The following is a 27,035-nucleotide window of genomic DNA, read 5'->3' on the forward strand; positions in this document are numbered from 1 at the left end:
ACTGAAGATTGTTTGTCATCAAGTTGTGTTGGACTGAAGATTGTTTGTCATCAAGAAGTGTTGGACTGAAGATTGTTTGTCATCAAGAAGTGTTGGACTGAAGATTGTTTGTCATCAAGAAGTGTTGGACTGAAGATTGTTTGTCATCAAGTTGTGTTGGACTGAAGATTGTTTGTCATCAAGAAGTGTTGGACTGAAGATTGTTTGTCATCAAGAAGTGTTGGACTGAAGATTGTTTGTCATCAAGAAGTGTTGGACTGAAGATTGTTTGTCATCAAGAAGTGTTGGACTGAAGATTGTTTGTCATCAAGAAGTGTTGGACTGAAGATTGTTTGTCATCAAGTTGTGTTGGACTGAAGATTGTTTGTCATCAAGAAGTGTTGGACTGAAGATTGTTTGTCATCAAGTTGTGTTGGACTGAAGATTGTTTGTCATCAAGAAGTGTTGGACTGAAGATTGTTTGTCATCAAGTTGTGTTGGACTGAAGATTGTTTGTCATCAAGAAGTGTTGGACTGAAGATTGTTTGTCATCAAGAAGTGTTGGACTGAAGATTGTTTGTCATCAAGTTGTGTTGGACTGAAGATTGTTTGTCATCAAGAAGTGTTGGACTGAAGATTGTTTGTCTTCAAGTTGTGTTGGACTGAAGATTGTTTGTCATCAAGTTGTGTTTGACTCAAGATTGTTTGTCATCAAGAAGTGTTGGACTGAAGATTGTTAGTCATCAAGTTGTGTTGGACTGAAGATTGTTTGTCATCAAGAAGTGTTGGACTGAAGATTGTTTGTCTTCAAGTTGTGTTGGACTGAAGATTGTTTGTCATCAAGAAGTGTTGGACTGAAGATTGTTTGTCATCAAGAAGTGTTGGACTGAAGATTGTTTGTCATCAAGTTGTGTTGGACTGAAGATTGTTTGTCATCAAGAAGTGTTGGACTGAAGATTGTTTGTCTTCAAGAAGTGTTGGACTGAAGATTGTTTGTCATCAAGTTGTGTTGGACTGAAGATTGTTTGTCATCAAGAAGTGTTGGACTGAAGACTGTTTGTCATCAAGTTGTGTTGGACTGAAGATTGTTTGTCATCAAGAAGTGTTGGACTGAAGATTGTTTGTCATCAAGAAGTGTTGGACTGAAGATTGTTTGTCATCAAGAAGTGTTGGACTGAAGATTGTTTGTCATCAAGAAGTGTTGGACTGAAGATTGTTTGTCATCAAGTTGTGTTGGACTGAAGATTGTTTGTCATCAAGAAGTGTTGGACTGAAGATTGTTTGTCATCAAGAAGTGTTGGACTGAAGATTGTTTGTCATCAAGAAGTGTTGGACTGAAGATTGTTTGTCATCAAGTTGTGTTGGACTGAAGATTGTTTGTCATCAAGAAGTGTTGGACTGAAGATTGTTTGTCATCAAGAAGTGTTGGACTGAAGATTGTTTGTCATCAAGAAGTGTTGGACTGAAGATTGTTTGTCATCAAGTTGTGTTGGACTGAAGATTGTTTGTCATCAAGAAGTGTTGGACTGAAGATTGTTTGTCATCAAGAAGTGTTGGACTGAAGATTGTTTGTCATCAAGAAGTGTTGGACTGAAGATTGTTTGTCATCAAGTTGTGTTGGACTGAAGATTGTTTGTCATCAAGTTGTGTTGGACTGAAGATTGTTTGTCATCAAGAAGTGTTGGACTGAAGATTGTTTGTCATCAAGAAGTGTTGGACTGAAGATTGTTTGTCTTCAAGTTGTGTTGGACTGAAGATTGTTTGTCATCAAGTTGTGTTGGACTGAAGATTGTTTGTCATCAAGAAGTGTTGGACTGAAGATTGTTTGTCTTCAAGTTGTGTTGGACTGAAGATTGTTTGTCATCAAGTTGTGTTTGACTCAAGATTGTTTGTCATCAAGAAGTGTTGGACTGAAGATTGTTTGTCATCAAGTTGTGTTGGACTGAAGATTGTTTGTCATCAAGAAGTGTTGGACTGAAGATTGTTTGTCTTCAAGTTGTGTTGGACTGAAGATTGTTTGTCATCAAGAAGTGTTGGACTGAAGATTGTTTGTCATCAAGTTGTGTTGGACTGAAGATTGTTTGTCATCAAGAAGTGTTGGACTGAAGATTGTTTGTCATCAAGAAGTGTTGGACTGAAGATTGTTTGTCATCAAGTTGTGTTGGACTGAAGATTGTTTGTCATCAAGAAGTGTTGGACTGAAGATTGTTTGTCATCAAGAAGTGTTGGACTGAAGATTGTTTGTCATCAAGAAGTGTTGGACTGAAGATTGTTTGTCATCAAGTTGTGTTGGACTGAAGATTGTTTGTCATCAAGAAGTGTTGGACTGAAGATTGTTTGTCATCAAGAAGTGTTGGACTGAAGATTGTTTGTCATCAAGAAGTGTTGGACTGAAGATTGTTTGTCTTCAAGTTGTGTTGGACTTAAGATTGTTTGTCATCAAGTTGTGTTGGACTGAAGATTGTTTGTCATCAAGAAGTGTTGGACTGAAGATTGTTTGTCTTCAAGTTGTGTTGGACTGAAGATTGTTTGTCATCAAGTTGTGTTTGACTCAAGATTGTTTGTCATCAAGAAGTGTTGGACTGAAGATTGTTTGTCATCAAGTTGTGTTGGACTGAAGATTGTTTGTCATCAAGAAGTGTTGGACTGAAGATTGTTTGTCTTCAAGTTGTGTTGGACTGAAGATTGTTTGTCATCAAGAAGTGTTGGACCGAAGATTGTTTGTCATCAAGAAGTGTTGGACTGAAGATTGTTTGTCATCAAGAAGTGTTGGACTGAAGATTGTTTGTCTTCAAGTTGTGTTGGACTGAAGATTGTTTGTCATCAAGTTGTGTTGGACTGAAGATTGTTTGTCATCAAGTTGTGTTTGACTCAAGATTGTTTGTCATCAAGAAGTGTTGGACTGAAGATTGTTTGTCATCAAGTTGTGTTTGACTCAAGATTGTTTGTCATCAAGAAGTGTTCGACTGAAGATTGTTTGTCATCAAGTTGTGTTGGACTGAAGATTGTTTGTCATCAAGAAGTGTTGGACTGAAGATTGTTTGTCTTCAAGTTGTGTTGGACTGAAGATTGTTTGTCATCAAGAAGTGTTGGACTGAAGATTGTTTGTCATCAAGTTGTGTTGGACTGAAGATTGTTTGTCATCAAGAAGTGTTGGACTGAAGATTGTTTGTCTTCAAGTTGTGTTGGACTGAAGATTGTTTGTCATCAAGAAGTGTTGGACTGAAGATTGTTTGTCATCAAGAAGTGTTGGACTGAAGATTGTTTGTCATCAAGAAGTGTTGGACTGAAGATTGTTTGTCATCAAGTTGTGTTGGACTGAAGATTGTTTGTCATCAAGTTGTGTTGGACTGAAGATTGTTTGTCATCAAGTTGTGTTTGACTCAAGATTGTTTGTCATCAAGAAGTGTTGGACTGAAGATTGTTTGTCTTCAAGAAGTGTTGGACTGAAGATTGTTTGTCATCAAGAAGTGTTGGACTGAAGATTGTTTGTCATCAAGTTGTGTTTGACTCAAGATTGTTTGTCATCAAGAAGTGTTGGACTGAAGATTGTTTGTCATCAAGTTGTGTTGGACTGAAGATTGTTTGTCATCAAGAAGTGTTGGACTGAAGATTGTTTGTCTTCAAGTTGTGTTGGACTGAAGATTGTTTGTCATCAAGAAGTGTTGGACTGAAGATTGTTTGTCATCAAGTTGTGTTGGACTGAAGATTGTTTGTCATCAAGTAGTGTTGGACTGAAGATTGTTTGTCATCAAGTAGTGTTAGACTGAAGAAGCGGAGTTCTCTTTCTGATGGCCAGCTAAGGAAAAGAAGCATCTAGTCCAAGGACGGCTTTTGGAAGATTCCAGCCAGGAAGCTGAGCACACCTGCTCTGTCCGGGCAGGTAAGAGGCTCTCCAGCCCACCTTTACAATTCTCACCTTTACCTGCAGCACATGGACTGTACTGCCATCCTTTTTCCAAGAACTTTGATTGATTGATTGAAACTTTTATTAGTAGATTGCACACTACAGTACATATTCCCTACATCCATCCATCCATTTCTACCGCTTATTTCCTTTGGGGTCGCGGGGGGCGCTGGTGCTTATTTCAGCTACAATCGGGCGGAAGGCGGTGTACACCCTGGACAAGTCGCCACCTCCTCACAGGGTCAATATTTTATGTATTTATTTATTTTTAAGTAATGGACATTATCTTCACCAGACCAGGTTGAGAATAAAATGTGATTGTTTAAAGGGTTCTTAAAGGGGAACATTATCAGCAGACCTATGTAAGCATCAATATATACCTTGATGTTGCAGAAAAAAGACCATATATTTTTTTAACCGATTTCCGAACTCTAAATGGGTGAATTTTGGCGAATTAAACGCCTTTCTATTTATCGTTCTCGGAGCATTTCATGGTACATTTACACCATTGTCTATGCATTTGAATATTTGTAAACATGCTACTTATCCAGGGTGTACCCCGCCTTACAATCTAACATAATAGTGAGAGTCCAGTCCATAGTGGATCTAACATAATAATGAGAGTCCAGTCCATAGTGGATCTAACATAATAGTGAGAGTCCAGTCCATAGTGGATCTAACATAATAATGAGAGTCCAGTCCATAGTGGATCTAACATAATAGTGAGAGTCCAGTCCATAGTGGATCTAACATAATAGTGAGAGTCTAATCCATAGTGCGCAACCCGAGGGTCCCTGGTTCAAATCCCACCTAGTACCAACCTCGTCACGTCCGTTGTGTCCTGAGCAAGACACTTCACCCTTGCTCCTGATGGGTGCTGGTTGGCGCCTTGCATGGCAGCTCCCTCCATCAGTGTGTGAATGTGTGTGTGAATGGGTAAATGTGGAAGTAGTGTCAAAGCGCTTTGAGTACCTTGAAGGTAGAAAAGCGCTATACAAGTACAACCCATTTATCATTCATTTAACATAATAGTGTGAGAGTCCAGTCCATAGTGGATCTAACATAATAGTGAGAGTCCAGTCCATAGTGGATCTAACATAATAGTGAGAGTCCAGTCCATAGTGGATCTAACATAATATTGAGAGTCTAGTCCATAGTGGATTTAACATAATAGTATGAGAGTCCAGTCCATAGTGGATCTAACATAGTAGTGAGAGTCCAGTCCATAGTGGATCTAACATAATAGTGTGAGAGTCCAGTCCATAGTGGATCTAACATAATAGTGTGAGAGTCCAGTTCATAGTGGATCTAACATAATAGTGTGAGAGTCCAGTCCATAGTGGATCTAACATGATAGTGAGAGTCCAGTCCATAGTGGATCTAACATAATAGTGAGAGTCCAGTCCATAGTGGATCTAACATAGTAGTGAGAGTCCAGTCCATAGTGGATCTAACATAATAGTGAGAGTCCAGTCCATAGTGGATCTAACATAATAGTGTGAGAGTCCAGTCCATAGTGGATCTAACATAATAATAAGAGTCCAGTCCATAGTGGATCTAACATAATAGTGAGAGTCCAGTCCATAGTGGATCTAACTTAATAGTGAGAGTCCAGTCCATAGTGGATCTAACATAATAGTGAGAGTCTAGTCCATAGTGGATCCAACATAATAGTGAGAGTCTAGTCCATAGTGGATCTAACATAATAGTGTGAGAGTCCAGTCCATAGTGGATCTAACATAATAGTGAGAGTCCAGTCCATAGTGGATCTAACATAATAGTGAGAGTCCAGTCCATAGTGGATCTAACATAATAGTGAGAGTCCAGTCCATAGTGGATCTAACATAATAGTGAGAGTCCAGTCCATAGTGGATCTAACATAATAGTGAGAGTCTAGTCCATAGTGGATCTAACATAATAGTGAGAGTCCAGTCCATAGTGGATCTAACATAATAGTGAGAGTCCAGTCCATAGTGGATCTAACATAATATTGAGAGTCTAGTCCATAGTGGATTTAACATAATAGTATGAGAGTCCAGTCCATAGTGGATCTAACATAGTAGTGAGAGTCCAGTCCATAGTGGATCTAACATAATAGTGTGAGAGTCCAGTCCATAGTGGATCTAACATAATAGTGTGAGAGTCCAGTTCATAGTGGATCTAACATAATAGTGTGAGAGTCCAGTCCATAGTGGATCTAACATGATAGTGAGAGTCCAGTCCATAGTGGATCTAACATAATAGTGAGAGTCCAGTCCATAGTGGATCTAACATAGTAGTGAGAGTCCAGTCCATAGTGGATCTAACATAATAGTGAGAGTCCAGTCCATAGTGGATCTAACATAATAGTGTGAGAGTCCAGTCCATAGTGGATCTAACATAATAATAAGAGTCCAGTCCATAGTGGATCTAACATAATAGTGAGAGTCCAGTCCATAGTGGATCTAACTTAATAGTGAGAGTCCAGTCCATAGTGGATCTAACATAATAGTGAGAGTCTAGTCCATAGTGGATCCAACATAATAGTGAGAGTCTAGTCCATAGTGGATCTAACATAATAGTGTGAGAGTCCAGTCCATAGTGGATCTAACATAATAGTGAGAGTCCAGTCCATAGTGGATCTAACATAATAGTGAGAGTCCAGTCCATAGTGGATCTAACATAATATTGAGAGTCTAGTCCATAGTGGATTTAACATAATAGTATGAGAGTCCAGTCCATAGTGGATCTAACATAGTAGTGAGAGTCCAGTCCATAGTGGATCTAACATAATAGTGTGAGAGTCCAGTCCATAGTGGATCTAACATAATAGTGTGAGAGTCCAGTTCATAGTGGATCTAACATAATAGTGTGAGAGTCCAGTCCATAGTGGATCTAACATGATAGTGAGAGTCCAGTCCATAGTGGATCTAACATAATAGTGAGAGTCCAGTCCATAGTGGATCTAACATAATAGTGAGAGTCCAGTCCATAGTGGATCTAACATAATAGTGAGAGTCCAGTCCATAGTGGATCTAACATAATATTGAGAGTCTAGTCCATAGTGGATTTAACATAATAGTATGAGAGTCCAGTCCATAGTGGATCTAACATAGTAGTGAGAGTCCAGTCCATAGTGGATCTAACATAATAGTGTGAGAGTCCAGTCCATAGTGGATCTAACATAATAGTGTGAGAGTCCAGTTCATAGTGGATCTAACATAATAGTGTGAGAGTCCAGTCCATAGTGGATCTAACATGATAGTGAGAGTCCAGTCCATAGTGGATCTAACATAATAGTGAGAGTCCAGTCCATAGTGGATCTAACATAGTAGTGAGAGTCCAGTCCATAGTGGATCTAACATAATAGTGAGAGTCCAGTCCATAGTGGATCTAACATAATAGTGTGAGAGTCCAGTCCATAGTGGATCTAACATAATAATAAGAGTCCAGTCCATAGTGGATCTAACATAATAGTGAGAGTCCAGTCCATAGTGGATCTAACTTAATAGTGAGAGTCCAGTCCATAGTGGATCTAACATAATAGTGAGAGTCTAGTCCATAGTGGATCCAACATAATAGTGAGAGTCTAGTCCATAGTGGATCTAACATAATAGTGTGAGAGTCCAGTCCATAGTGGATCTAACATAATAGTGAGAGTCCAGTCCATAGTGGATCTAACATAATAGTGAGAGTCCAGTCCATAGTGGATCTAACATAATATTGAGAGTCTAGTCCATAGTGGATTTAACATAATAGTATGAGAGTCCAGTCCATAGTGGATCTAACATAGTAGTGAGAGTCCAGTCCATAGTGGATCTAACATAATAGTGTGAGAGTCCAGTCCATAGTGGATCTAACATAATAGTGTGAGAGTCCAGTTCATAGTGGATCTAACATAATAGTGTGAGAGTCCAGTCCATAGTGGATCTAACATGATAGTGAGAGTCCAGTCCATAGTGGATCTAACATAATAGTGAGAGTCCAGTCCATAGTGGATCTAACATAGTAGTGAGAGTCCAGTCCATAGTGGATCTAACATAATAGTGAGAGTCCAGTCCATAGTGGATCTAACATAATAGTGTGAGAGTCCAGTCCATAGTGGATCTAACATAATAATAAGAGTCCAGTCCATAGTGGATCTAACATAATAGTGAGAGTCCAGTCCATAGTGGATCTAACTTAATAGTGAGAGTCCAGTCCATAGTGGATCTAACATAATAGTGAGAGTCTAGTCCATAGTGGATCCAACATAATAGTGAGAGTCTAGTCCATAGTGGATCTAACATAATAGTGTGAGAGTCCAGTCCATAGTGGATCTAACATAATAGTGAGAGTCCAGTCCATAGTGGATCTAACATAATAGTGAGAGTCCAGTCCATAGTGGATCTAACATAATAGTGAGAGTCTAGTCCATAGTGGATCCAACATAATAGTGTGAGAGTCCAGTCCATAGTGGATCCAACATAGTAGTGAGAGTCCAGTCCATAGTGGATCTAACATAATAGTGAGAGTCCAGTCCATAGTGGATCTAACATAATAGTGTGAGAGTCCAGTCCATAGTGGATCTAACATAGTAGTGAGAGTCCAGTCCATAGTGGATCCAACATAATAGTGAGAGTCCAGTCCATAGTGGATCTAACATAATAGTGTGAGAGTCCAGTCCATAGTGGATCTAACATAATAGTGAGAGTCCAGTCCATAGTGGATCTAACATAATAGTGAGAGTCCAGTCCATAGTGGATCTACCATAATAGTGTGAGAGTCCAGTCCATAGTGGATCTAACATAATAGTGTGAGAGTCCAGTCCATAGTGGATCTAACATAATAGTGAGAGTCCAGTCCATAGTGGATCTAACATAATAGTGAGAGTCCAGTCCATAGTGGATCTAACATAATAGTGTGAGAGTCCAGTCCATAGTGGATCTAACATAATAGTGAGAGTCCAGTCCATAGTGGATCTAACATAATAGTGAGAGTCCAGTCCATAGTGGATCTAACATAATAGTGAGAGTCCAGTCCATAGTGGATCTAACATAATAGTGAGAGTCTAGTCCATAGTGGATCTAACATAATAGTATGAGAGTCCAGTCCATAGTGGATCTAACATAGTAGTGAGAGTCCAGTCCATAGTGGATTTAACATAATAATGTGAGAGTCCAGTCCATAGTGGATCTAACATAATAGTGTGAGAGTCCAGTCCATAGTGGATCTAACATAATAGTGAGAGTCCAGTCCATAGTGGATCTAACATAATAGTGAGAGTCCAGTCCATAGTGGATCTAACATAATAGTGAGAGTCCAGTCCATAGTGGATCTAACATAATAGTGAGAGTCTAGTCCATAGTGGATCTAACATAATAGTATGAGAGTCCAGTCCATAGTGGATCTAACATAATAGTGAGAGTCCAGTCCATAGTGGATCTAACATAATAGTGTGAGAGTCCAGTCCATAGTGGATCTAACATAATAGTGTGAGAGTCCAGTCCATAGTGGATCTAACATAATAGTGTGAGAGTCCAGTTCATAGTGGATCTAACATAATAGTGAGAGAGTCCAGTCCATAGTGGATCTAACATAATAGTGTGAGAGTCCAGTCCATAGTGGATCTAACATGATAGTGAGAGTCCAGTCCATAGTGGATCTAACATAATAGTGAGAGTCCAGTCCATAGTGGATCTAACATAATAGTTAGAGTCCAGTCCATAGTGGATCTAATATAATAGTTAGAGTCCAGTCCATAGTGGGGCCAGCAGGAGACCATCCCAATGCGAGACAGGTCAGCAGTGCAGAGATGTCCCAACTGATGCACAGGCGAGCGGCCCACCCTTGGTCCCGACTCTGAACAGCCAGCACTTCATCCATGGCCACCGGACCTGTGCCCCCCCCCCCCCCCCCCGAGGTTCGAGGGGGGCAGAGGAGAAAATAAAATAAATAACAATGTGGCCTTGAGTTAGTCACCTGTGGTATAAATGACAAAAACCAGCACCCTGCCTTCATCAGTTTTGCACATCCCTCAGAAGACTGCAGTACCACACTTCAGTCTCCACTTTGCTGTCGCCCTCAGCGTTCTCTCTGATTAAATGTGTCACTTAACTGGACAAGATGACTAATTAAGATTCACGCGGGACGACAGGGTCAAAGCCGACACTCCAAGACAGAGTCTGTTAGGGTTGTTATCAAACAACATCCTGCAATGTTGCCTCCCAGTCAAGCATGCTCTCTGTCAGGCTGAGTCTACTTTTGTGCCCAGGTCCGTCTCCTCCTCCTCCTTCTCCTCCTCCTCCTCCTCCTCCTTCTCCTTCTCCTTCTCCTTCTCCTTCTCCTCCTCCTCCTCCTCCTCCTCCTTCTCCTTCTCCTTCTCCTTCTCCTTCTCCTCCTCCTCCTCCTCCTCCTTCTCCTTCTCCTCCTTCTTCTTCTCCTCCTCCTCCTCTCTACACGGCTGTTGACTTTGTACTTCGCCATTGCCAGGAAGAAGTACAGGAATGACAGAGGAATAGAAATGAGCACCTCTTTCTCCCAACCGAGCCGAAGACGGCTTTTGTGTGGGTCCCAATGTGTCGCGTAGGATGTCGCCAGGATCCTGGGGCCACATGGGTCCACATGGGGCCACATGGGGCCGTGGGCCAAGACCTTGCTGCTTGACGTACAAAAGACAAACAGCTCTCCGTCTCCTGGAGGAGAGAGCGTGTCCTACATTGGATGCCTAAAGGTGATGAAGACCTTTTCCAGGCTCCTTTGTCCAAACCAGAGCTAAGGGCTTGATTGTAGTCCTGACACCCCTGTGAGTTATGTCTTCTCTGGACACTCTTGATTAAGGAACGGAGGTTGTGTTGCACAAAATAGGGTATACAACTTCAAGAGACAGTTTAGTAGGTTGTGTGTGTACAGTGAAGACACTTACTTTGTTTATGCGGGTTTATGTCACAGTTTTTTGTTGGTGGTGCAAAAGCCTCATAAACATAGGCATCACAGAGGCGCCACCGGACTACAATAACTCAACAGTGCTACAGGTTCATTAGCATATGAACTGCTCTACTTCACCACTTCACCATGTGAGCAAGTCATGCTTTCACTTCTAAAGTCTTTGACTATGAAGACAGCTGGCACCATTAAAAGTGTGTGCAGAGACCAGTCCTCTAGGGCAGACCTGGGCAAATTAAGGTCCGGTAAAGCTTTTCAATCTGGCCCGCCGGACATTCCCGAATAGTTTTATTTAGATGTTTAAGATGTAAAGTGTAGCTGCCATTATGATGTGTACTCATCTTTTATAATCACCCTAAGTCTTCAACTATACTAAGTCTTTACATGCTTGGAATCTGCATCATATACTAATTACTATGTCATCTAATTACTATGTCATCTAATTACTATGTCATCTAATTACTATGTCATCTAATTACTTACAATGGTCATCTAATTACTTACTATGTCATCTAATTACTTACTGTCATCTAATTACTTACTATGTCATCTAATTACTTACTATGTCATCTAATTACTTACAATGGTCATCTAATTACTTACTATGTCATCTAATTACTTACTGTCATCTAATTACTTACTATGTCATCTAATTACTATGTAATCTACTTACTTACTATGTCATATAATTATTTACTATGTCATCTAATTACTATGTCATCTAATTACTTACTATGTCATCTAATTACTTACTATGTCATCTAATTACTTACTATGTCATCTAATTACTTACTATGTCATCTAATTACTTTGTCATCTAATTACTTACTATGTCATGTAATTACTATGTCATGTAATTACTTACTATGTCATCTAATTACTTACTATGTCATCTAATTACTTACTATGTCATCTAATTACTTACAATGGTCATCTAATTACTTACTATGGTCATCTAATTACTTACTATGTCATCTAATTACTTACTATGTCATCTAATTACTTACTATGTCATCTAATTACTATGTCAGCTAATTACTTACTATGTCATCTAATTACTTACTATGTCATCTAATTACTTACAATGGTCATCTAATTACTTACTATGTCATCTTATTACTTACTATGTCATCTAATTACTTACTATGTCATCTTATTACTTACTATGTCATCTACTTACTTACTATGTCATCTAATTACTTACTATGTCATCTAATTACTTACTATGTCATCTAATTACTTACAATGGTCATCTAATTACTTACTATGTCATCTAATTACTTACTATGTCATCTAATTACTTACAATGGTCATCTAATTACTTACTATGTCATCTAATTATTATGTCATCTAATTACTTACTATGTCATTTAATTACTATGTCATCTAATTACTTACTATGTCATCTAATTACTTACTATGTCATTTAATTACTATGTCATCTAATTACTTACAATGGTCATTTAATTATTTACTATGTCATCTAATTACTTACTATGTCATCTAATGACTCACTATGCTCATCTAATTACTTACTATGTCATCTAATTACTTACTATGCTCATCTAATTACTTACTATGTCATCTAATTACTTACTATGTCATCTAATTACTTACTATGCTCATCTAATTACTTACTATGTCATCTAATTACTTACTATGCTCATCTAATTACTTACTATGTCATCTAATTACTTACTATGTCATCTAATTACTTACTATGTCATCTAATTACTTACTATGTCATCTAATTACTTACTATGCTCATCTAATTACTTACTATGTCATCTAATTACTTACTATGCTCATCTAATTACTTACTATGCTCATCTAATTACTTACTATGTTATCCAATTACTTACTATGTCATCTAATTACTTACTATGTCATCTAATTACTTACCATGCTCATCTAATTACTTACTATGTCATCTAATTACTTACTATGTCATCTAATTACTTACTATGCTCATCTAATTACTTACTATGTCATCTAATTACTTACTATGTCATCTAATTACTTACTATGTCATCTGATTACTTACTATGTCATCTAATTACTTACTATGTCATCTAATTACTTACTATGTCATGTAATTACTTACTATGTCATCTAATTACTTACTATGTCATCTAATTACTTACTATGTCATTTAATTAGTTACTATGTCATCTAATTACTATGTCATCTAATTACTTACTATGTCATTTAATTACTTACTATGTCATCTAATTACTTACTATGCTCATCTAATTACTTACTATGTCATCGAATTACTTACTATGTCATCTAATTACTTACTATGTCATCTAATTACTTACTATGCTCATGTAATTACTTACTATGTCATCCAATTACTTACTATGTCATCTAATTACTTACTATGTCATCTAATTACTTACTATGTCATCTAATTAGTTACTATGCTCATCTAATTACTTACTATGTCATCCAATTACTTACTATACTCATCTAATTACTTACTATGTCATCTAATTACTATGTCATCTAATTACTTACTATGTCATCTAATTACTTACTATGTCATTTAATTACTATGCTCATCTAATTACTTACTATGTCATCTAATTACTTACTATGTCATCTAATTACTTACTATGTCATCTAATTACGTACAATGGTCATTTAATTACTATGTCATATAATTACTTACTATGTCATCTAATTACTTACTATGTCATTTAATTACTTACTATGTCATCTAATTACTTACTATGTCATCTAATTACTTACTATGTCATCTAATTACTTACTATGGTCATCTAATTACTTACTATGTCATCTAATTACTTACTATGTCATCTAATTACTTACTATGTCATCTAATTACTTACTATGCTCATCTAATTACTTACTATGTCATCTAATTACTTACTATGCTCATCTAATTACTTACTATGTCATCTAATTACTTACTATGTCATGTAATTACTTACTATGCTCATCTAATTACTTACTATGCCATCTAATTACTTACTATGCTCATCTAATTACTTACTATGTCATCTAATTACTTACTATGTCATCTAATTACTATGTCATCTAATTACTTACTATGTCATCTAATTACTTACTATGTCATTTAATTACTTACTATGTCATCTAATTACTTACTATGTCATCTAATTACTTACTATGTCATCTAATTACTTACAATGGTCATCTAATTACTTACTATGTCATATAATTACTTACTATGTCATCTAATGACTTACTAAGCTCATCTAATGACTCACTATGCTCATCTAATTACTTACCATGCTCATCTAATTACTTACTATGTCATCTAATTACTTACTATGTCATCTAATTACTATGTCATCTAATTACTTACAATGGTCATCTAATTACTTACTATGTCATCTAATTACTTACTATGTCATCTAATTACTTACTATGTCATCTAATTACTTACAATGGTCATCTAATTACTTACTATGTCATCTAATTACTTACTATGTCATCTAATTACTTACTATGTCATCTAATTACTTACAATGGTCATTTAATTACTTACTATGTCATCTAATTACTTACTATGTCATCTAATTACTTACTATGTCATTTAATTACTTACTATGTCATCTAATTACTTACTATGTCATCTAATTACTTACTATGGTCATCTAATTACTTACTATGTCATCTATTGACTCACTATGCTCATCTAATTACTTACTATGCTCATCTAATTACTTACTATGTCATCTAATTACTTACTATGTCATCTAATTACTTACTATGCTCATCTAATTACTTACTATGTCATCTAATTACTTACTATGCTTATCTAATTACTTACTATGTCATCTAATTACTAACTATGTCATCTAATTACTTACTATGTCATCTAATTACTTACTATGCTCATCTAATTACTATGTCATCTAATTACTTACTATGTCATCTAATTACTTACTATGTCATCTAAATACTATGTCATCTAATTACTTACTATGTCATTTAATTACTATGTCATCTAATTACTTACTATGTCATCTAATTACTTACTATGTCATCTAATTACTTACTATGTCATCTAATTACTTACTATGTCATCTAATTACTTACTATGTCATCTAATTACTTACTATGTCATCTAATTACTTACTATGCTCATCTAATTACTTACTATGTCATCTAATTTACTTTGTCATCTAATTACTTACAATGGTCATCTAATTACTTACTATGTCATCTAATTACTTACTATGCTCATCTAATTACTTACAATGTCATCTAATTACTTACTATGCTCATCTAATTACTTACAATGTCATTTAATTACTTACTATGTCATCTAATTACTTACTATGTCATCTAATTAGTTACTATGCTCATCTAATTACTTACTATGTCATCTAATTACTTACTATACTCATCTAATTACTTACTATGTCATCTAATTACTATGTCATCTAATTACTTACTATGTCATCTAATTACTTACTATGTCATCTAATTACTTACTATGCTCATCTAATTACTTACTATGTCATCTAATTACTTACTATGCTCATCTAATTACTTACTATGCTCATCTAATTACTTACTATGTCATCCAATTACTTACTATGTCATCTAATTACTTACTATGTCATCTAATTACTTACCATGCTCATCTAATTACTTACTATGTCATCTAATTACTTACTATGTCATCTAATTACTTACTATGCTCATCTAATTACTTACTATGTCATCTAATTACTTACTATGTCATCTAATTACTTACTATGTCATCTGATTACTTACTATGTCATCTAATTACTTACTATGTCATCTAATTACTCACTATGTCATGTAATTACTTACTATGTCATCTAATTACTTACTATGTCATCTAATTACTTACTATGTCATTTAATTAGTTACTATGTCATCTAATTACTATGTCATCTAATTACTTACTATGTCATTTAATTACTTACTATGTCATCTAATTACTTACTATGCTCATCTAATTACTTACTATGTCATCGAATTACTTACTATGTCATCTAATTACTTACTATGTCATCTAATTACTTACTATGCTCATGTAATTACTTACTATGTCATCCAATTACTTACTATGTCATCTAATTACTTACTATGTCATCTAATTACTTACTATGTCATCTAATTAGTTACTATGCTCATCTAATTACTTACTATGTCATCCAATTACTTACTATACTCATCTAATTACTTACTATGTCATCTAATTACTATGTCATCTAATTACTTACTATGTCATCTAATTACTTACTATGTCATTTAATTACTATGCTCATCTAATTACTTACTATGTCATCTAATTACTTACTATGTCATCTAATTACTTACTATGTCATCTAATTACGTACAATGGTCATTTAATTACTATGTCATATAATTACTTACTATGTCATCTAATTACTTACTATGTCATTTAATTACTTACTATGTCATCTAATTACTTACTATGTCATCTAATTACTTACTATGTCATCTAATTACTTACTATGGTCATCTAATTACTTACTATGTCATCTAATTACTTACTATGTCATCTAATTACTTACTATGCTCATCTAATTACTTACTATGTCATCTAATTACTTACTATGCTCATCTAATTACTTACTATGTCATCTAATTACTTACTATGTCATGTAATTACTTACTATGCTCATCTAATTACTTACTATGCCATCTAATTACTTACTATGCTCATCTAATTACTTACTATGTCATCTAATTACTTACTATGTCATCTAATTACTATGTCATCTAATTACTTACTATGTCATCTAATTACTTACTATGTCATTTAATTACTTACTATGTCATCTAATTACTTACTATGTCATCTAATTACTTACTATGTCATCTAATTACTTACAATGGTCATCTAATTACTTACTATGTCATATAATTACTTACTATGTCATCTAATGACTTACTAAGCTCATCTAATGACTCACTATGCTCATCTAATTACTTACCATGCTCATCTAATTACTTACTATGTCATCTAATTACTTACTATGTCATCTAATTACTATGTCATCTAATTACTTACAATGGTCATCTAATTACTTACTATGTCATCTAATTACTTACTATGTCATCTAATTACTTACAATGGTCATCTAATTACTTACTATGTCATCTAATTACTTACTATGTCATCTAATTACTTACTATGTCATCTAATTACTTACAATGGTCATTTAATTACTTACTATGTCATCTAATTACTTACTATGTCATCTAATTACTTACTATGTCATTTAATTACTTACTATGTCATCTAATTACTTACTATGTCATCTAATTACTTACTATGGTCATCTAATTACTTACTATGTCATCTATTGACTCACTATGCTCATCTAATTACTTACTATGCTCATCTAATTACTTACTATGTCATCTAATTACTTACTATGTCATCTAATTACTTACTATGCTCATCTAATTACTTACTATGTCATCTAATTACTTACTATGCTTATCTAATTACTTACTATGTCATCTAATTACTTACTATGTCATCTAATTACTTACTATGCTCATCTAATTACTATGTCATCTAATTACTTACTATGTCATCTAATTACTTACTATGTCATCTAAATACTATGTCATCTAATTACTTACTATGTCATCTAATTACTTACTATGTCATTTAATTACTATGTCATCTAATTACTTACTATGTCATCTAATTACTTACTATGTCATCTAATTACTTACTATGTCATCTAATTACTTACTATGTCATCTAATGACTCACTATGCTCATCTAATTACTATGCTCATCTAATTACTTACTATGTCATCTAATTACTTACTATGTCATCTAATTACTTACTATGTCATCTAATTACTTACTATGCTCATCTAATTACTTACTATGCTCATCTAATTACTTACTATGTCATCTAATTTACTTTGTCATCTAATTACTTACAATGGTCATCTAATTACTTACTATGTCATCTAATTACTTACTATGCTCATCTAATTACTTACAATGTCATCTAATTACTTACTATGCTCATCTAATTACTTACAATGTCATTTAATTACTTACTATGTCATCTAATTACTTACTATGTCATCTAATTAGTTACTATGCTCATCTAATTACTTACTATGTCATCTAATTACTTACTATACTCATCTAATTACTTACTATGTCATCTAATTACTATGTCATCTAATTACTTACTATGTCATCTAATTACTATGTCATCTAATTACTTACTATGTCATCTAATTACTTACTATGTCATCTAATTACTTACTATGCTCATCTAATTACTTACTATGTCATCTAATTACTATGCTCATCTAATTTGGGTTTTGTACAAATAGAGTAAAAGGTGAGGAAGACTCTAAATGGTTTACATATTTTATCAGATAATATACACTATATTGCCAAAAGTATTTGTCCAGCCATCCAAATGATGAGAACCAGGTGTCCTAATCACTTGGACCGGTGTATCAAATCCAGCACTTAGGCATGGAGACTGTTTCTACAAACATTTTTGACAGAATGGGCCGCTCTCAGTGATTTCCAGCATGGAACTGTCACAGGATGCCACCTGTGCAACAAATCCAGTCCTGAAATGTCCTCGCTCCTAAATATTCCAAAGTCAACCTTATTTTAAGACAAGTGAAGAGTTTGGGAACAACAGCAACTCAGCCAGCAAGTGGTAGGCCAGGTAAACTGACAGAGAGGTCAGCATAGTGCAAAGACTTTCTGCACAGTCACTTGCTACACAGCTCCAAACTTCCAATTAGCCCACGTACAGTACGCAGAGAGCTTCATGGAATGGGTTTCCATGGCCGAGCAGCTGCATCTAAGTCATACCTCACCAAGTCCAATGCGAAGCGTGGGATGCAGTGGTGTAAAGGACATCACCACTGGACTCTAGAGCAGTGGAGACACCTTCTCTGGACTGATGAATCACACTTTTCCATCTGGCATTCTGATGGGTTTGGAGGTTGCCAGGAGAACGCTACATTTGGGTTTTGCCAAATGTAAACTTTGGTGGAGGAGGAATTATGGTGTGGTGTTGTTTTTCAGGATTTGGGCTTGGCCCCTTAGTTCCAGTGAAAGGAACTTTGAATGCTCCAAAACATTTTGGACAATTCAATGCTCCCATCCTTGTGGGAACAGTTTGGAGCCGGCCCCTTCATCTTCCAACATGACTGTGCACCAATGCACAAAGCAAGGTCCATAAAGATATGGATGACAGAGTCTGGTGTGGATGACTTGACTGGCCTGCTCAGAGTCCTGACCTGAACCCGATAGAACACCTTTGGGATGAATTAGATCGGAGACTGAGAGCCAGGCCTTCTCGTGTGTGACCTCACCAATACACTTTTTGGAAGAATGGTCAAAAATTGCTATAAACCTTACTCAGCAACCTTGTGGACAGCCTTCCCAGAAGAGTTGAAGCTGTAATAGCTGCAGAAGGTCATATTGAAGCCTATGGGTTAGGAATGGGATGGCACTTCAACTTCATATGTGAGTCAAGGCAGGTGGACAAATACTTTTGGCAATATAGTGTAGATTAGACCAAGAAGTGTTACTTTTTTTGTTTTGTTTTATGAAAGTGAAATAATTTTTTTATTTTCTTGTCGTGGCAACGAGCAACCTGCATCAACAGTGATTTGAGCGTATGAATGTAAGAAAATCAACTCCAAAGGTCACACACACCTTTACAGCAGGTAGCTTATTTTTACACTTTCACAATGTCTGTCCTGTTTTCTTGCTTTGGTGTTTATGAGCCCACAGGTTGAGGTTTTGTGATAAAACTGCCTGTGGATCGGGACACCTAGGTCCCGTTGTTATTATCGTAACCATGACAACTGGACCGCAGTGTTCTCCCTGGACAGATGCTTTCTGTTAGCGAGCCAAGGTCGGCAACATCACAAACAACCTGCATTTCCTGGAGTTGAAACTAAAACTCCTGGTTTTGTGTGACATTGGGCTGTTTATGCAGTCTCATTCACACTTTCGGATGTTGTTGGGGATGTTTTGCAACCGTTTTGCGCTCCATATTTTCTAAGCGACAATGAGCAGACTCCATGCAGTCGTAGGCTGTGTTGGCCAGGACTGCATAGTTCACACCTGACTGATAGTCAATGACTCAACTGTCAAGCTAACACAAACAAACATAAGGTGTTTGTACTTGGCTCTATCATGTGATCAACCCCAGAAAACATACAATTGCAAAGAAACACTTCAACCTAATCACAACACAGTGCTTAGTAATATAATACACTGCCAAAAACATTGTGGAAGTAGTTTTTATTACTAATCCAGACATTGGATTTTTAGTAGTTTGCACAGACTAACACATTTGTATGGATCTACAACACTTAAAACCTTTAGTATTTCAGTCCGTCAAATTTAGTTATGAAAAGAGTTTAAGAAACTGTTCAACTGTATATGTGTTTACAAGGTAAAAAGAAGAAGAATCCTTATAAACATTTTAATCTAGTTCATTTCAATCCAGTATGTGAGGACACAACGTCCACAGTTTCCAAAAACAATTTGGAATGTGGACTCATCAGACCACAGAACACTTTTCCACTGTGCATCAGTCCATCTTAGATGAGCTCAGGCCCAGCAAAGCCGTCGGCGTTTCTGGGTGTTGTTGATGAATGGCTTTCGCTATGCATAGTAGAGCTTTAACTTGCTCTTACAGATGTAGCCGCCAAGCGAAGTTACTGACAGTGGTTTGCTGAAGTCTTTCTGAACCCAAGTGGTGATATCCTTTACACACTGGTGTCGCTTTTTTTATGCACAACCGGCTGAGGGATCGAAGGTCACGGGCAATGCCGCTTACGTGCAGGGATTTCTCCAGATTCTCTGAACCTTTTGATGATATTACGGAGCGTAGATGTTGAAATCCCTAAATTCCTTGCAATAGCTGCTTGAGAAATGTTGTTCTTAAACAATTAGCTCAGGCATTTGTTGACAAAGTGGTGACTCTCGCCCCGTCCTTGTTTGTCATGGAAGCTGCTTTTACTGCCACAAACATTGTGGAAGTAGTTTTTATTAGTAATCCGGGCATTGGATTTGTAGTAGTTTGCACAGACTAACACATTGTGTGTGTTTATATCATTGATTCACTCAAGACTGCAGCCTATCCCAGTGGACTAAAAGGGACTAGAAATAGTGATCCATCCATTGTGTTGTCTTTCCTCATGAAGATCCACAATAACAGTGTCAGGATGACAAATGTCAAGGCAGCATTGGCTGACCGACACTATCAGAGCTCCTGAAGCCCACTGGGGTTGTTTCTTTACCACGTTAGCAACCAACTAGATAGAATGACTTTAAGTTGTATGCGGCAAGCTTGTCTCCCACTTATAGGGAAACTGACCTTTTTTTGGAATATTACGTTCAAACATAATATTAGACCTGATTTCTCCTCCAGTCAGAGCTGGATTATTATCATTATGACTTGTCTTTGTCTTATGCTGTGGACTGCTTTCTGTCTCCAGTTCTCCCTGGTTCCTCGTCGCTTGTGAGCGGTTCCCTGGTTCGATTCTTGTTCCTGTTTCCTGTCTTCTGTTTTTATGGTTTGTGTTTTGCCTTACATTTTTTGGACATGAGATTATGTTTTCCTGCACCAAGCTTGCCTTCTCTGCATCTTTGGGTTCGTCACCTACAACTTGTGACAGAATAATCCAGCCCTGACTGGAGGACAGACAGGTTTAAAATAGGAGTGGGCTTATTGACACCAGGTGTGGCCAGGTGCCAATCAGCCGCAGCTGAGGGGAAACAGCGCTCAGGGAGAAAAGCAGGAAATGAACAAAATAAAAGTGCTGACAGGAAACAAAGACATAGGGAGGAAAAAGTAAAACATAACCAAACTGTCAGGGACAAACCTGACCCCGTCGTGACGTGGGGTAGAACAAAGCGTCTTTGCGCGGGTTTTTGTTGCACATTCTGGATGTAAAATTGATGGCAAAGTTGACCAACTTGTCGGATCATGTCTTCAGCCTTCTTTTTCCCAGCTGAGAGGCATTATTTATGACCTGTTATAAACTTTCATTAGCTCCGAGGTTAAAGGCAGCTTACCTGCCGATGATGTAAACAAAGCCTCAACAACCTCCTCACACTCTGCTAAAAATACTTTGTCTGCGTTAGCGCTTATAATAACAATATTGCTAATACTTGGTTATAATTCAGGTGAGGACGGGTTAATGGAGTATTGGCGCTTTTTGGATGTTTACCGGCGGGAAAAGGGACTTCCCATTGGCTCCATTGTAATCAGACTTTTATTTATTGTTATTTCTAAGTTAGACTGCATTAAAATAAAAATAAATATGTCCGTCGTCTTGCTTTCATAATGATTGTGAACGATAGGCAAAAGTCCAAAAAAGGGCAGTTGCCCTTGAACATGCCAACAACAGCCCTCATTGAACCGTTGGTGCCACACCGCAGGCTGAGATAATGAGAAGGGTCTGGCTGGGACCACTAGAACACTTTAGGCCCAAATCCAAATATGCCTTCTCAGCCTACTTTTTAGCCCTATCCCTGCATTTTGCACATTCCTGTAAAGGTAGTGGTGTCCCAATGACTATTTACATGTAGGGTTAGTGAGCATAATGAGGAGGAGGGGGTATGAATTTAGTCCTTAGGGGTGAGACATTTCAGATGCTGACTTGCTCAGGAAGGGCCAGAGAAAAATGCACAATTTCTGCAGAAGTCATATAATATATTACACACCCAAAAGCAGTGAAGTTGGCATGTTGTGTTAATTGCAGATAAAAAGAGAATACAATGATTTGCAAATCCTTTTCAACTTATATTCAATTGAATAGACTGCAAAGACAAGATATTTCATCTTCACACTGACAAAGTTTGTTATTTTTTTGCAAATCATTTGGAATTTGATGCATGCAACATGTTTTAAAAAAGCTGGCACAAGTGGCAGAAAAGAGTGAGAAAGTTGAGGAATGCTCATCAAAGGCTTATTGGGAACATCCCACAGGTGAACAGGCTAATTGGGAACAGGTGGGTGCCATGATTGGCTATAAAAGCAGCTTCTATGAAATGCTCACTCATTCACAAACAAGGACGGGGCGAGGGTCACCACTTTGTCAACAAATGCCTGAGCAAATTGTTGAAGAACAACATTTCTCAACAAGGAATTTCGGGATTTCACCATCCACGCTCCGTAAAATCATCAAAAGGTTCAGAGAATGTGGAGAAATCACTGCACGTAAGCCATGATATTACGCACCTTCCATCCCTCAGGCGCTACTTTATCAAAAAGAGACATCAGTGTGTAAAGGATATCACCACATGGGCTCAGGAATATTTCATAAAACCACTGTCAGTAACTACAGTTGGTCGCTACATCTGTAAGTGCAAGTTAAAACTCTACTATGCAAAGCCAAAGCCATTTATCAACAGCACCCAGAAACTCTGCCGGCTTTGCTGAGCCCGAACTCATCTAAGATGGACTTATGCAAAGTGTAAAAGTGTTCTGTGGTCTGATGAGTCCACATTTCCAATTGTTTTTGGAAACTGGTTGCTTGAGAAAGGTCAGTCTAGCCTCGAGCAAAGTGAGTGAGAGTTCTGTCTCTTTAGGGATGTCTTTGTGCGTTTGGGTGTGTCTATTGGAAGAAAAACAGTGAGACAGTTAAATGACTGTTCCTCTTAATTATTTCATGCTCCATCTCATTTCAACTGACGACGGCCTTTTGCAAACACAGTGTCAGGTCAGGCGGGAGCGAGAGGAAGCAGTTTGCCTGATAAGCCCTGCAAGGTAGCACATGTGCCTTTTCAGATCAACTAAGGTTCATTTAAAAAAAAGTGTTCTGGTGCCCCAGAGGAGGGGGAGAATAAGGGGCGGTGGAGGGGGGAGCTTAGAAGATAAGGGATGGTGTGGCTGAAGAAGCCAAGAGCAACAGCGATAACAAATATGTTGTATGCTGAGAAAGAGGTGATGGAGTAGAGGTAGCATACATAATGTGTAGCGTACACCTACTGCTCCATGGCATGATATGCACACACAATACTGTTCAAAATGTACTTTATAATGATGTTCTAACATTAATATGTTTCACTCGTGCTTGTTTATGACCAGCGAACAGAAGAAAACATGATTTTCTACCTCACATGTTTTGTTTGCTCTCATTTTGCCATCATGTTGGACAATGACACATCAGTCTCTCTTTTCTGCGCATTAGCAATAGTAAACAATAGTAAACAATCCGCCCTTTAAAAAAATGTCCAAAGACCTTCACCACTGGTTCTATATACATGCATGCTGTAAGTACTATATATATATATATATATATATATATATATATATATATATATATATATATATATAATATATACAGTGGGGCAAAAAAGTATTTAGTCAGCCAGCGATTGTGCAAGTTCTCCCACTTCAAATGATGACAGAGTTCTGTCATTTTCATCATAGGTACACTTCAACTGTGAGAGACAGAATGGGAAGAAAAAATCCAGGAATTCACATTGTAGGAATTTTAAAGAATTTATTTGTAAATGATGGTGGAAAATAAGTATTTGGTCAAGCATTCACAGCTCTCACTGATGGAAGGTTTTGGCTCAAAATCTCACAATACATGGCCCCATTCATTCTTTCCTTAACACGGATCAATCGTCCTGTCCCCTTAGCAGAAAAACAGCCCCAAAGCATGATGTTTCCACCCCCACTGCAGGGTATCGAATCCTGCAGTGCCAGATGTGTCCCCCTGCTTAAGCCAGTGCATGTCCAGGCCCGTCTGAAGTTTGCCAGAGAGCACATGGGAGAATGTCATGTGGTCAGATGAAACCAAAATAGAACTTTTTGGTATTAAGTCAACTCGCCATGTTTGGAGGAAGAAGAATACTGAGTTGCATCCCAAGAACACCATACCTACTGTGAAGCTGTAGTGTGTTACTGATGGTAACCTTTGTTACGTTGGTCCCAGCTCTCTGCAGGTCATTCACCAGGTCCCCTCGTGTGGTTCTGGGATTGTTGGTCACCGTTCTCATGATCATTTTGACCCCCTCTTTGGTCTTGCCCATTGTGGAGTTTGGAGTCTGACTGTTTGAGGCTTTGGACAGGTGTCTTTTATGCAGATAACGAGTTCAAACAGGTTCCATTAATACAGGTAACGAGTGGAGGACAGAAGAGCTTCTTAAAGAAGAAGTTACAGGTCTGTGAGAGCCAGAGATCTTCCTTGTTTGAAGTGACCAAATACTTATTTTCCACCATCATTTACAAATAAATTATTTAAAATTCTTACAATGTGAATTCCTGGATTTTTTTTCACATTCCGTCTCTCACAGTTGAAGTGTACCTATGATGAAAATGACAGACCTCTGTCATCATTTGAAGTGGGAGAACTTGCACAGTCGGTGGCTGACTAAATACTTTTTTGCCCCACTGTATATATTGCAGTTCAATTCACTTCATTTATTTAGCACATTTCAAAAAACAATTGAAGTTTGACAAAGTGGTTCACAGAAGTCGAGACATACATTCTGGAAGAGTCGGTAATATAAAACTTTTAACTATAACGGATAAAAACATCAGAGAAATTAAAATCACACAACTCTCATGCTGGTTTGAAAGCCAAAGTATAAAAAAATGTTTTAAGATGTGATTTAAAAGTCATTAAAGAGGGATTTGCAAGAGGGATATTGTTCCAAAGTTTTGGAGCCACAGCAGAAAATGCACCATCCCCTCTGGATATTAAATGGATTTTTGGGACGACAAGAACAAACTGATCTTGTGGGGGCGGACATTTAAAAAAAAAGTCTGACATACACTATATTGACAAAAGTATTTGTCCGCCTGACTTGACTCACATATGAAGTTGAAGTGCCATCCCATTCCTAACCCATAGGCTTCAATATGACCTTTTGCAGCTATTACAGCTCCAACTCTTCTGGGAAGGCTGTCCACAAGGTTGTGAACATGAAATATCTTGTCTTTGCAGTTTATTCTATTGAATATAAGTTGGAAAGTATTTGCAAATCATTGTCTTCTCTTTTTTTTCCATCCACACAACGTGACTACATCACAGCTTTTGTAGATCAGATCAGACAACAATCATCTGCACTGGTTATGGCTCTTGAAAGAAGCCCTCGCAATCACAGAGTCAATCAGGTGCTCGTGTTTTGAAGGCTAAGATGTTGGAAATGTATTCTTATGTCAGAACAGCATGTTAGTAATAATAAGTCCATGCTCAGTCCACATATTTGGAGCCATGATTTGAAATCACCAAGCAACACTAACTTTTGCGTCTTAGAAAGTACACAGTCCAAATCTACAGTCTAAGAACGTTCCCTTCACAAACTCTTTGGTGTTCCAGGATCCTGGGAGCCCAAGCACCGATGAGGGTCATTGAGCACTTTTTGTTGAGTTTCACCTTGACAGACGTGAGACATGAGTTAAGTCACACAGGGGAGTCTGACATACACTACTTAAGCACTTAAGTACTACTTAACAAAGTGTATCCGCCCCCTTCCTCTCACAATAAATGGTCCCTCATCTGTTCTCCTTCTTTCAATGTCGATATTGCATCGTGACAATTTGTGTGCGATGTTGGCAGTAGTAATAATAATAATAATAATAATAATATTGGATTACATTTTATATTTAGCACTTTTCTATTATTAGATACTCAAAGCGCTCACAGAGAAGTGAGAACTCATCATTCATTCACACCTACTGGTGGTGGTTGGTAGTGTTGTTAGTAGTGTTGTTGGTGTTGTTAGTAGTGTTGTTAGTTAGTGTTGTTAGTAGTGTTGTTAGTAGTGTTGTTAGTAGTGTTGTTAGTGTTGTTAGTTAGTGTTGTTAGTAGTGTTGTTAGTAGTGTTGTTAGTACTGTTGTTAGTGTTGTTAGTAGTGTTGTCAGTAGTGTTGTTAGTAGTGTTGTTAGTAGTGTTGTTAGTGTTGTTAGTAGTGTTGTTAGTAGTGTTGTTAGTACTGTTGTTAGTGTTGTTAGTAGTGTTAGTAGTGTCAGTAGTGTTGTTAGTAGTGTTGTTAGTGTTGTTAGTAGTGTTGTTAGTAGCGTTGTTCGTGTTGTTAGTAGTGTTGTTAGTAGTGTTGTTAGTTAGTGTTGTTAGTAGTGTTGTTAGTAGTGTTAGTAGTGTTGTTAGTAGTGTTGTTAGTGTTGTTAGTAGTGTTGTTAGTGTTGTTAGTAGCGTTGTTAGTTAGTGTTGTTAGTAGTGTTGTTAGTAGTGTTGTTAGTTAGTGTT

The 27,035-nt window shown here is 37.0% G+C and overlaps 1 long non-coding RNA gene across 2 annotated transcripts in view; it reads left to right on the forward strand.

Annotated features, from left to right (window-relative positions):
* The first annotated feature begins 3,364 nt into the window (after nt 1–3,364).
* LOC133537333 (uncharacterized) overlaps nt 3,365–27,035 on the forward strand; it is a 55,227-nt gene continuing 31,556 nt past the window's right edge. Inside the window, exon 1 of one of the 2 annotated variants that reach the window (XR_009802655.1) lies at nt 3,365–3,862. This is a non-coding gene — a long non-coding RNA (uncharacterized LOC133537333). The remainder of the gene's footprint in view (nt 3,863–27,035) is intronic. The other variant, XR_009802654.1, reaches the window with a different exon arrangement.

This window comes from Nerophis ophidion, linkage group LG18, assembly GCF_033978795.1.
Source record: "Nerophis ophidion isolate RoL-2023_Sa linkage group LG18, RoL_Noph_v1.0, whole genome shotgun sequence".
Classification (NCBI taxonomy): domain Eukaryota; kingdom Metazoa; phylum Chordata; class Actinopteri; order Syngnathiformes; family Syngnathidae; genus Nerophis; species Nerophis ophidion.